The sequence below is a fragment of the Canis lupus genome, chromosome 13 (assembly GCF_011100685.1).
Source record: "Canis lupus familiaris isolate Mischka breed German Shepherd chromosome 13, alternate assembly UU_Cfam_GSD_1.0, whole genome shotgun sequence".
Lineage (NCBI taxonomy): Eukaryota > Metazoa > Chordata > Mammalia > Carnivora > Canidae > Canis > Canis lupus.
Window position 1 is genome coordinate 24048762 of NC_049234.1, and position 12000 is coordinate 24060761.

The window sequence follows — 12000 nt, forward strand, 5'->3', positions numbered from 1 at the left end:
ACCTGCCATACTCAACCCCTATAATTCTTTGCTTTATGTAACTCATAACCAGCCGCCCCCCCAGCCACTTCTTGTTGAACCAGAGAAAGGCTTATAGCCCAGAGTGAATCATCGTACAAGTGCATGAAGAGATGCTGGTGTCAGTATATTAAAGGTGCTTAACTGGCTGTCATGTAAAGTTCAGCATCAGGTATGGGACTGGCTCTTGATTAGAGAGGATGGAATGACACTGACACCAATGAGAAATGGAACTCAGAGAGACAAATTTGCCTCTGAGAAACAGAAAGAGTAGCCGACATTTCTAACTTCTAGCTCCAGCCCTGTGAGATCCATCTGTGTTTGTTTAAGTCTTGAGTTTTCTGTGAGGTTCCTTGTTACATTTTCCCATGAAAAGCCTCAGGTGCTTTCAAAATAGTTTCAGTAGATTTCTTCTCCTCTCTTCCTACCCAACCCCCAACACAGAATGACCCTTGACTCGGACAGGAAATGACTCTTCCTGCTTTCAATGAGGAAAGTTTTAGAAATAAGACTCTCTAGTCCAAGAATTATGGGGTTGATTCCATGTCATCATTGGCTCTGGGTGTCATTAGGCCTCTAATTCTCTGCTATAAAAATATAGATCATCCTACAATCTTTGCCTCCTTTTTATTCCTGAGCACTGTGTAGTGACATTGGACAGTGACCCTGAAGAATGGAAAGAATGAGAACAATATTGAGAAGGGCTAGTCCCTCAAACTGAGCTCCCATGACTGTGGTTTCAGTTATGAGGCAGGACATGCCAGTTTTGCTCATTGGTTGCTGGAGTGCTGCTATGTTTTGGATGCATCTCAATTCTGCTCAGGGCTAAGATATTGAGTACCCCCAGAATCAATGCAAACAACCAGGTAAATCAATATAAACAATTACAATAGGTTTTAGTAGAAGGATAAACAGAAGTTCTAAAAATAGCAGGTGAAGTCACCCTTACTTGGTGGTGGGTTTTGGGAATTTCTTTACTCTCATCTATCTGTTGATGCACAGAAGAATATTAAGGTTGTGGGGGTCACCTATCTACCAGGTTGCCCTCAATTTTCTTGTCTGTCAAGTGGGGAGATAGGTAATAGATTAGATGAGCTGTAGGGGTCCTTCCAACACTGTGGTTGAGCATGAGTGGCATAGCAAAGTCAGAGGTTTAAGTATCCACAGAGATGTTATTCAACAGATTTTTCTGCATAATACACACTGAAGGGGGCCAGTTAATGATAGTATGTAAGTGGTTGTTATGGGTTGAGTGATGAGGAAGTTCAGTTCGTGTTCTTGGAAAAAATTCATTGTGTCATTCTCAGGATGGATTTTCAAGCAAAATGAAATTTCCACTGTACGTGCAGCCAAATGTAGGAAACTGCCAGGAGAGATTAAGATTAAAGCCTATGGGGGCAGGGTGAGGGGAGTAGGCTTTTAATTAAATGAAACAATGGTTATAAAGCTCTTACCTAGTGCTTTTCATGTAGCAGGTACTTGGGTACTTTTACTCTCTTCTTCCCGTTTTCATCCATCTTTTACTTTCCAACACTCTGCTTCTTAAGATTCATATAACCACATGCTGGGTCATTTAATTTGCCTCCCTAGGAAACTAGCAAAACTCATTCCCAGTTGAATTAAATTCATTCCTAGTGCCAAGAAAGGACAGTGGAAGAGGATAAAGGGAATTCTGGGGTGGAATGATTCAACCACTTGTAGAGGCAGGGTTCATTATGGGTATAATGCTTGTTGGCCGACCATGGAAATGGAATGCACATGGGATGTTTTGAGGACGAGATGAAATGCAAGGTAGATGAAAAGGATGTGAAAGCCAGTCCAAGCTAGTATAAAGCAATGACATTTTAAATTTAGTTAGGGATGTTCTTACAGTAGAATCAACTTCATGGTGTCACACATTTAGGAGTCTAGGAGATACTACTACAATAAAATATTGTAGGGCAAAATAATGAAAAAACACTTTATGAGAACCATGGCTTAGCATATCATTCAGAAAATACATAAAGATAACTTCTGCATTTCAGAGCATACTCTGCTTGAAGGAGGGAATAGAGTGGGGCCCAGATTTGGAGCCCAAAGGAGAAATTATAATGGGGATAATGAAGAGTGAAGGGGGAAAGTTTGCATGGCTCTGACCTCTCCTCTCCCTGGTAACCTGCAGCCATCCATGTGTTGTAATGAAATTAAATAGGAAACCAGCTTCTTGGGGCATTGAAAACTCCATTTGTGAAAGCCCTATGGTTATAAATTTGATTTTGATGTTTACAAAGAACTGAGGTCCTATTCTTGGTGCCACATGGATGAGAACTCATAAAAAACACAAAGCAAACCAAAGGCACAAAGCTCTTCTATGCATAGAGCCTTATAGTTTCTCCAGTGTTCCACCCTCTGAATCCTACTTAGAGCTTAAAATAACTTTGCAGGGCAGGAATTAATTTCACTATTTTTAGGTGAGGAAACTAAGGCTCAGACTTTAAGTGATTTTCCCAAGCGATCTGGCAAAGTGGGAAGTTCAAATTTCCACCACTAAACTCCGTTTTCTTTCCCACAACAACCGCCTCTATTGATTAGAATTTGTCCAGGGGTTCTAAGGCTTACATTTACTGTGAAAATCATTATATTGAGAAAATTTAGTTTGTCCTGTACCCAACTGCTGTTCTCATTTTCTGCCACCAGGCTAATCCAGTTGTGTAATGATCTATCTCAGTAGTTTTCCAACTTTAGGATGCAAAAGAACCACTGAACATCTTTTAAAAATGTAGATTAATAGGTTCCATCTCCAGAAATCCTGCCACAATAGATCTGGGGAAGGGCCAAGAATAAGCATTTTATGAGCACCCAGAGTGATTCTGTTTCCTGTGAGGGACCACACTTTGAAAACACAGTTCTGATTATGTTTTTATTTTCTGCTGCAATCATAAACAGAGATCTAGATCATTTGCTTTCCACTTGTTTCTGTCTTTGGATTCATAATGTTTTATCATCCCTGTATTATCCCATGTGTCAATATTCCCACCAGGTTCTTCCTGGAATTATGACTCTCCCGCTGAATTCTGCAGCTTTTTCATAACTAGATGTGATTTAAGTTTTCTTAGTCTCATTTGTCCCAGACACTCCTGTCTTGTATGGTTCAGATTTCACATAGGATGGTGACATAGATCTATGAAATCTTTTATCAATTATAATTTTTCTAGCTTGAGTAGCTTTGAGTTTGGTGTAATAAGAAATGTCAAGAATTTAGAGTTAAAAATATTTTCAATCACTGTTCCACCAACTGTAGAGATGTGATTCTAGTAATTCACTTAACTTCTGAGAGTCTTGGTTTCCTCATCTTTGTCACGAGGATAATGATATCTATTCCCAGATTTATTATGAAAATTAAATAAGATAATATGTGTTGTTTTTATAAATTACCATGACTATAGAAATGCCTGTTGGTTTCTTTTTTTTCTTTTAAGAAAAGATTTTATTTATTCATTTGAGAGAGAGAGAGAGAGAATGAGAAAGAGAGAATGAGTAGGGAGCAGAGGGGTAGAGGGAGAATCAGACTCCCTACTGAGCAGGGAGCTCCATGCAGGGCTGGATCCCAGGACCCTGAAATCATGACCTGAGCCAAAGGGAGACACTTAAGCAACTGAGCCACCTGAGTACCCTAAAATGCCTGTTGACTTTATCAATATTGGCTCCAGACTAGAGTATTACCACTGACTGTTTTCTAAAGGGTTTTAGGTTAAAACAAAGCTGGATTGCAGAGACTGGATTCATCCAACCAACTGGGCTTAGCCTCATCCCTGGGGTTTTGTGCATGAACCCCATGAATGGATGGTTTTTAGAACAGATGAGCAAAGAGACACCAAAGAGACCAGCATGACATCCACTCCCCTAAGCCCGCTGTGAGTACCACGCATAGTCCTTATGTGGAGACCAGGCAGTGTGTCACACATGAAGAGAATGCACAACCCAGAGTTTCAGAGACGGCCATCCCGGTTTGTGCACTGAGGTTAGTGTTCATGTTAATGCTGTGAAGGCTGAGAAGAACACAGCACTATTGATTCCCATAAGGTCCAGGCTTGGGAACAACAGATGTCCCAGGAAGAAGAGCAGACTTGGTTCTCGTAAGGCGGTGTTAGCCTCAGTAGCAGCAGAGCTGCTGCCTTAGAAAGGCTGTGGGTGAGGAATGTCCTTGAGGGGACAGAAGGGGAAGAATGGTAAGCATGCATGGATCACCTCTGGGAACCCAGAAAATAACTGGGGTGACCTGGAGAGGGATGCACAATGCTTAGCTACGGGGTTTGTGCAGATGGAGCTTATCCAGGCTCAGTCAGCCTTGGATTTTCCTTACTGTCAGTTGTCTGTCAAGTACAGACAAGTACTCCTATATGCTGTTGAGATTCCAAAATCTATACCTCTAGTTGAAGCTTACCATCAAGCTCCAAAACCACATACAGCATGCCTGCTAACAGCTCCCCTTGATGCACTGGAGCACTTCATATTCAACACGTCTCCCAAAGCATCATCAGTCAAGAATGCACCCCGATGCTGCTCTTGTATTCCTTAGGTCATTGTGCGGTCCCACTCAGCAATACCAGGCAGCTCACTTTTCTTTCTGTCACCATTTTTATTCAGTCTATCATCAAGCCCTGCCAATTATACTCCAAAATATTCATGATTCAGTCTATTTTTCTCCATCCCACAGTTATCATTGTGGTTCAAGATATCATATCTTTCAACTGAACTTCTCATTAACATGCTATTTGGCTTCCCCACATCCATTCCTGCCATCCCCACACCCATTCTATTTTGAATAGCTGCCGGCAGGATCTTTGAAACAGACAAATCTTATTGTGTCATTCCCCAGCTTAGATCCTTGTTCCTGAGGGGAGGACTACATACCTTGATGTGGCTGTGTAGCCATGCATGCGGGGACCGGGCAGACTCTTTCCCCGGCTCTGTCTCCTCCCATCTGCAGGGTCTTCCCTACACTGTGGAGATGCCCGACTCATTCCCACCTCTGGGGCTTCTCACCTGTGTTTTTACTGATGCCAGAGACTCTTTTCTTCTTCTTTCTCCAGTTAGTACCTTGTTTTACAGGCCAGTAGAGAACCCTGATGAAGTGTTTTTTTTTTTTTTTTAGATTTATTTATTTATTTATTTATTTATTTATTTATTTATGACACACAGAGAGAGACAGAGGGAGAAGCAGGCTCCCTGCAGAGACCCCGATGTGAGACTCAATCCCGGAACTCCAGGATCACGCCCTGAGTCGAAGGCAGATGCTCAATTGCTGAGCCATCCAGGCATCCTGAGGTGTTCTTTTTTAAATAATTTTTTTTACTTGAGTGTAGTTGACATGCAATGTTATATTATTTTCAGGTGTACAACAGAGTGACTCAACATCTCTCTACGTATGCTGTGCTCCCCACAAAAGTGGCTACCATCTGTCACCATACAACACTATGACAGTACATTGACTATATTCCCTCTGCTGATGAGGCACTAAAAACAAAACAAAAAGCCCTTCTCTCTGCTATATTCCCGTAGCACCTTGTACTTACCTCCCCATCAAGCGGCATACCACATTTGTCTGTATTTTTCTCTAATGTGTGACCTCTCCTGGGGGAGGGAATGTGTCTGTTGCATTCACTTTCCTGTCACGAGTGCCTAGCACAGATGACACAGTACCTAGCAGACACTCAGTAAACAGTCACTCCGTGATTTCACAAATATGAAATCCTGAGACCATTTCTTTCCAAGTGTGTCATAGAAATCTCATGTTCAGCAGGACTCTACCCAGTGGCTTGTCAAACCTTCATGGTAATGGGCCAGACTGACACACGTGCCAGGCATCTAGGATTGTAAACTAAACAGCCACAATTCTTTTTTTCCTCTGAAAGTAATTACTGGTTGCTAAATATTCAAACATGCATTGAAAAAGCAGCTCATTACATTATGTTATGAAATAAATTACTATTTCTAATTGCTTCTAGTAGTTAATTACTTCTAATTATTAGTCTGAGTAATAAATTACTGCTTCTGATTATGTTGTGGGCACAGTTGGAGCATTCAAAAATGCAATTTTCATGGTTGTTTACATCAGAACATGTTTACTGAATTATAGAGCCATAATTACCCCGAATAACTGGTAGCAAAAAATAATAAACATTTGATAAATTCAGTCGAAATATGTCATTTCTTTGTCAGCTTATTTAAGAGATCAAGCATTCAAATGAAACAACCATGCTTGACTTTTCCAGTCTCTTCAGGGGGTAACAATATGTTAAAATCAGGAGTTTTGTTTTGTTTTGGTTGGATAAGAACTAAATTAGAATTACTTTTGTTATTTAAAACAATAAAGAAAATGATTAGACTTCTAATACTGTTAAAAATTAGGTTACACAACCAGCATACAACTCATAAAAAGACATAAATTATGCCTAGTTAAAGGGAAATCGTAAGAAATAGTAAAACCTCCAGAATTATTTTATTGAGTTATGACATATCTAACATACATTAATCTTAGGTGTAGAACTTTAAGATTTCCAAACCCATGGTTTGAATCTGTCACTTCATTTACCTGTTTGTCGGGTCAATGACAGTAGCAGGTAAACTATGGCAAGCTGTTGGCTGACTTTCTTTTTATTCCTCCAACTATATGCTACAACCACATATCGATATTTCTCTCCCATGTGGTTCTGTTGTCATTCCCTTTATATCAGACAAGCTCTTAACATGTCTTCAAGATCTTAATTTCCTGGGGCTGCCCTTGGGTCCTTCCTTCCCCTTGACTGTGGTTGAGACTATGACTTGCTTCTAACCAGTCACATGCTGAAATGACTAGCTACATATGACTACCTGGATATGACAATGTGATGAATTACATAAGATCGTAGGATCTGTCTTGTTAGAATCTCTTTGTCTCCATTGCTGGCTTGGAAGAAGCAAGCTTGTAAGCAACGAAACCCCATGGAGCAAGGAGCTCTGAACAGCTTCTGGGAGCCGAGGGTGGTCCTCAGCCAACAATCAGCAAGAAACTCCAATTCCCAGTCTTACCACTACAAGGAACAGAGTTGTGCCAACAGGCTACATGAGCTTGCAAACAGATCCTTCCCAGTCAGGCTTCAGGCGAGATGGTAGCCTTGGCTGATACTTGCATTCTTGACAGACCCTGAACAGATCTCTCAGTAGAGCTGTGCCTGGACTCCTGGCTCGCAGATATTGTGACATAACGAATGTGTGTTATTGTAGCTGCTAAAAATGTGGGTGATGCTGAAATTTAGAAGTGCCTGCATTTTCTCTCCCTATGGACACTAATAATGAGAGAAGCCTACAAGACAGATCTTCACATGAAGGTTATTAAAATTTGCCGGCATCACAGATCTCAATGTTCATCTATCATTGAGAAAATTGAGCATAGAACATGGGACAGAAGACCTCTTAAGTTGAACCATGAGAAATTGCCTGAATGGCATTTGGAATGTCAGAAATGTCACAGATTTAAGCTCTTCTTGATTGTTCCACTGAGAGCAATTTAGCTTTGAGTGACTCACTTTATTTCATGGCTCCCTCTCTCTTTACCAATCAGATCAGGAATAATAATAACTAAGATGTGTTCACATTTTACCTACTTTATCTCACTCTGTCCTCATAATCACCAAGAGAAGTATTAACTGTCCCACTTTTCAGATGAAGAAATTGAGGCTTGCGGAGTCTATACAGCCTGTATAAAGTCACATAGGAATACAGCTAGGAATCAGTGCTGGCTAAGCCAATTCTAGGGCTTATTTTTTGACTTCAGTTACCCCAATTCTCCCCTATAGTAACACCATAATGAGGTGAAATAGAGTAAGGCTTTATAGTCAGACAGATCTGGGTTTAAATTACAGTTTCAGTCCTGTGTGTCTTTGAGGAAATTACATTACTTCTCTGGTCTTCAATTCACTTGTCTAAAATACGTGTATAGTATCTACTTCACAAGTTTCTTTGCTAATCAAGATTACACTGTAAGCAAAGAGCACAGTGAACATTTAAAAAATGCTAGCTATTTTTTAACAGATATTATGAGGTCAAAAATGAGTTTTAAATAAATGAAAGCATTTTTGAACTAGAAAGTTTGTTATATTTGTTAACATTTATTGCAAGCACTTCTTTTTTTTTTTTTAAGATTTTATTTATTTGAGAGAGAGTGTGTGTGTGAGCACAAGTGAGGGGAGAGGAGCAGCCAGAGAAGGGGAGGGAGAAACAGACCCCCAGCTGAGCAGGGAGCCTGATACAGGGGCTGGATCCCAGGACCTGGGGATTACAACCTGAGCCTGAGCTGAAGGCAGACGCTTAACCGACTGAGCTGCCCAGATGTCCTTATTGCCAGCACTTCTAATAAAATTAGTTGGAATTATTATAATGAGCAAAACTAGTCAAGCAGTGGGCCTGAGAGAATTGGCCAAAGAAAGAAACAGCATAGAGCATTTGACTGTCATCAGTGCAGGTAAACATTTTGTAAGAAAAAGTAAACAAGTTTTTGATCTGGTTAAGCCTCAAATCAGAGTGAACATCCTGGGACTCTCCAGTGATTAGGAACACCGGAATCCACCATTTCTTTTCCTCTCTCAGTTTATAGTTAGTTGTATAGGCCGGGCTTATCAGACAAACAATATGGTTGGAGAAGGGTTATGAGTAGAGGAGTCACATCATCTGATTTGAGTTTTAAAATAAACAGTCTTGCTTTTTGGGTTGAGAGTTGACTGACTGTAGGGAGACAAAGTTGGAAGCAGGGAGACAGAAGGTTATTATAGTCATCCAAGAAAGCAATGAGTAAATGTGGTGAGTACAGGGGGTGGTAATTGTTGGAGTTTGAATTCACTTTTAAAAGTACAGCCAGCAGGATCTGTGTGGGTTAGATGGGCAAAGGAAGGAAGGGAAAGAGAGAAAGACGAAGAGAAAGAGACAGATATCACACACGCGCACGCACACACACACACACACACACACAGAGAGAGAGAAAGAGAGAAGGGATGAAGCGGGGAGAGGGAGAGAGAAAGAAAGGGAGGGACGGAGGTATTTTGGATTTTGGTTGAGCCACTGGAAGGATGGCATTCCTATGTACTGAAATGGGGAAAACTGCTGGAAAGCTGAGTCAAAGAAGGGCACATTCGTGCCTGTTAAGTTTTAGATGTCTACTAATGCTCACATAGAGATGAACAGGCAGTGGAAAGAATACACATGAATATCAGGAGAGGGTCTGGGTTGGAAGTGTTCATTTGGAAGCTGCCATGGATAGGCAGTTGGTATTCAAAGTCAGGAGACTTGCCTGACTCTGAAGATCTCTGAAGGACTGGAGATGCAGGCAAGAGATGGTGATGGCTTGGAGCAGGGTGGCAGAGGTGGAAGTGGTGAGAAGGTTGAGTTGAAACTAGAGTGATGGGGGTGAAGAGAAGGTGCCAGGGAATGATCCCAACATTCTGTGACTTGAGGAGTGAAAGAATAAAGTTGTCAGTTAAAGATGACGATGTCTGGAGGAGGAGCAGGTGTAGGAGAGTTCATCAGGAATTTGAATTTCGACCCACTAGGGCGGGGATGGCAGCTGCGGTTAAGAGATGGAGCAGGGCCCTTGTGAGGGCACCACTGAATGGTCAGTGCTGGATAAAGTGGTGCTTAAAAGGGGCTCACTCTCCTTTTGTTGAGAGAGAAGTTTAAGGCTTCCTCTTTGTCAAAGTCTGCAGGTGCCTCCGTGTGGCAAATGGCAGAGGATATATCACTTTCCTCTTACCTCTTATCCACCAAAGAGTTCACAATCTTCCAAGTTGAGATTCAGTTCAGTGTAGCGGAAAGGCAAGAGAGCCTTTTCTTGCTTGGCTTCAGGCCTGCCTTCTAGTTTCACTTTCTTTTCTTCAGGGGACTGACACTGGGAATCTCTACCTACACCTGGCCCAATGCTAGGGTGACTTTGCTCCTTTCTCACCTGGCCCAATGCTACGGTGGCTGCAGACTCTATGGCTGAAACCAAGGATCATAAAACTATGGTCCTTGGACCAAATATGGCTCACTGCTTGCTTTATAGAGAAAGTTTTCTTGGAGCACAGTCATTTCCATTCATTTCTGGACACTTTTGTGCTAAATCAGCGGAGTTGAATGTTTGTAACAGAGAACATATGGCCTGCAAAGCCTAAAATATTTACTATCTAGCCCTTTACAGAAAAAGTTTGCCAGTCTCTGGCCTGAACATAACTAGTACATCTGAATTCAAGCTGTTTATCCTAAAATTTTTTTGAGATATGTACATATACATACAGGAGCAAAGTGGTTACTTGATTTCATAGTCAAAATCCAAACTCAAGGCCGACAGAAGAGATATGGTATCAGAGTTAGGATTCACTGAGTTCAAAGTATTTTTGAGTGAAGAAAAGTTTCAGCGTTACTTGATGGAAATGAGATTTATTTGCACTGGTGCTTCTTTTGAAAACCAGACCCTGACTTAACTATGCCTATAATCCTACAAAAATTCCTGTCCTCTAGAGTTTGTTGACGTTATCAAACAGACCTCTTAGAAATATCTATCTTAGAGGTATAGTGTACTTGTGCTAGGTTGCTGAGTATTGGCAGTATTATGAAATCTTAAAAGTTAGACAGTTATAAACTAATAGACTGGTCTCAGTATGCATGTGTGTACATGTGTATCTGTGTTTGTATATCAGTGTGTGTATGTCTGTGCATGTATCTGTGTATATCTCTCTGTGTGTGTGTGTGTGTGTGTAGAAAAGCTGGGGAACAGTTGGGTAAAGGCAAAACCCAGCTGGCTTAACTATTTTGGGATTTGGAGACATCTAATACATCCAAACTTTGGAAAACACTATATGACAATTTTTTGGAACATTATAAAAAGAAAAAAGTCACAGTGAGGTATTATGTTCGGAATACAGAATTACTGTCATGATCATAGAGGACTTCAGCATTGGACACTCTTTCAATAAATCTGACCTGAGGGTCACCTTGAGTCCTCTTCAGCTATGCGCAAGCACAGATGCACCCTGGTTCTTGTCATCACTGGGAACTGCTTACCATATGCATTATGAACAGTAGTCTGGGCTGTGTAAATATGGCAGTTGCTTCCTTGGGACGAGTGAGCTTCCTGGACTGGGGGTTGTTCAAGCTGAGGATGGACAGTTCCTCATCAAAGATGCTACAGATGTCATCAATCATCGCTTGGCATGTAATTGGTGCTAGAAAAAATATTCACTGAATGATGGATAAAACAAAGAGAGTTAGATAACTTTTAAAATCTGTTCCAGCCAGTCTTCCAATCCTAATCCCAGTGAATTCTTCTATAGCATTTTAAATGTAATACAGACATTATCAAACATGCCTCTTGGAAATATCTGTGTTAGAGGTATGGTGTTTTGGTGGTGGTCACCAATTCCATTTCCTTTTCCTGGGCACATGGGAGGCATTTCTCAGCCTCCTCTGCACCCTGAGAGAGCTTTTTGGTTCTCTTTTCGTTCTTCCAAGGCTATTAAAAGTTCAATGTCGAAGATCTCAATGTCACAAGATGGAAGGAGTCTGGATCCCTGAGTACTTCTTGGAGGAGAGCAACCCAGCAGAGCTACTCACTTGCTCTAGGCTGTGATGAAAGCCGAAAATGAAACTCTTAACCCCCCTCAGACTGGGGGTTGTTTGTTGCAGCAATTAGTGTTAGAGTTCTATGTTAATGCATCTGTATTACATGGCTAAATTAGATAAACCATAACTAAGTTCAGGAAAGGAGCACTTTGAGTTGAAAAATTACTTGCTATAGAGCAGTGAAAATGAACTATAGCCACATGCATACAGACAGAGACATAATGTTGGCAAAAACATATTTACATAATGTAAATCATTCAAGAATACATACCATATGATACCATTTATATAAAGTTCAAATACAAATAAAACCAAACAATGTATTGTTTAGTAATGCAAACACCTGGTGAAGTTGAAAAACCAAGCAAAATG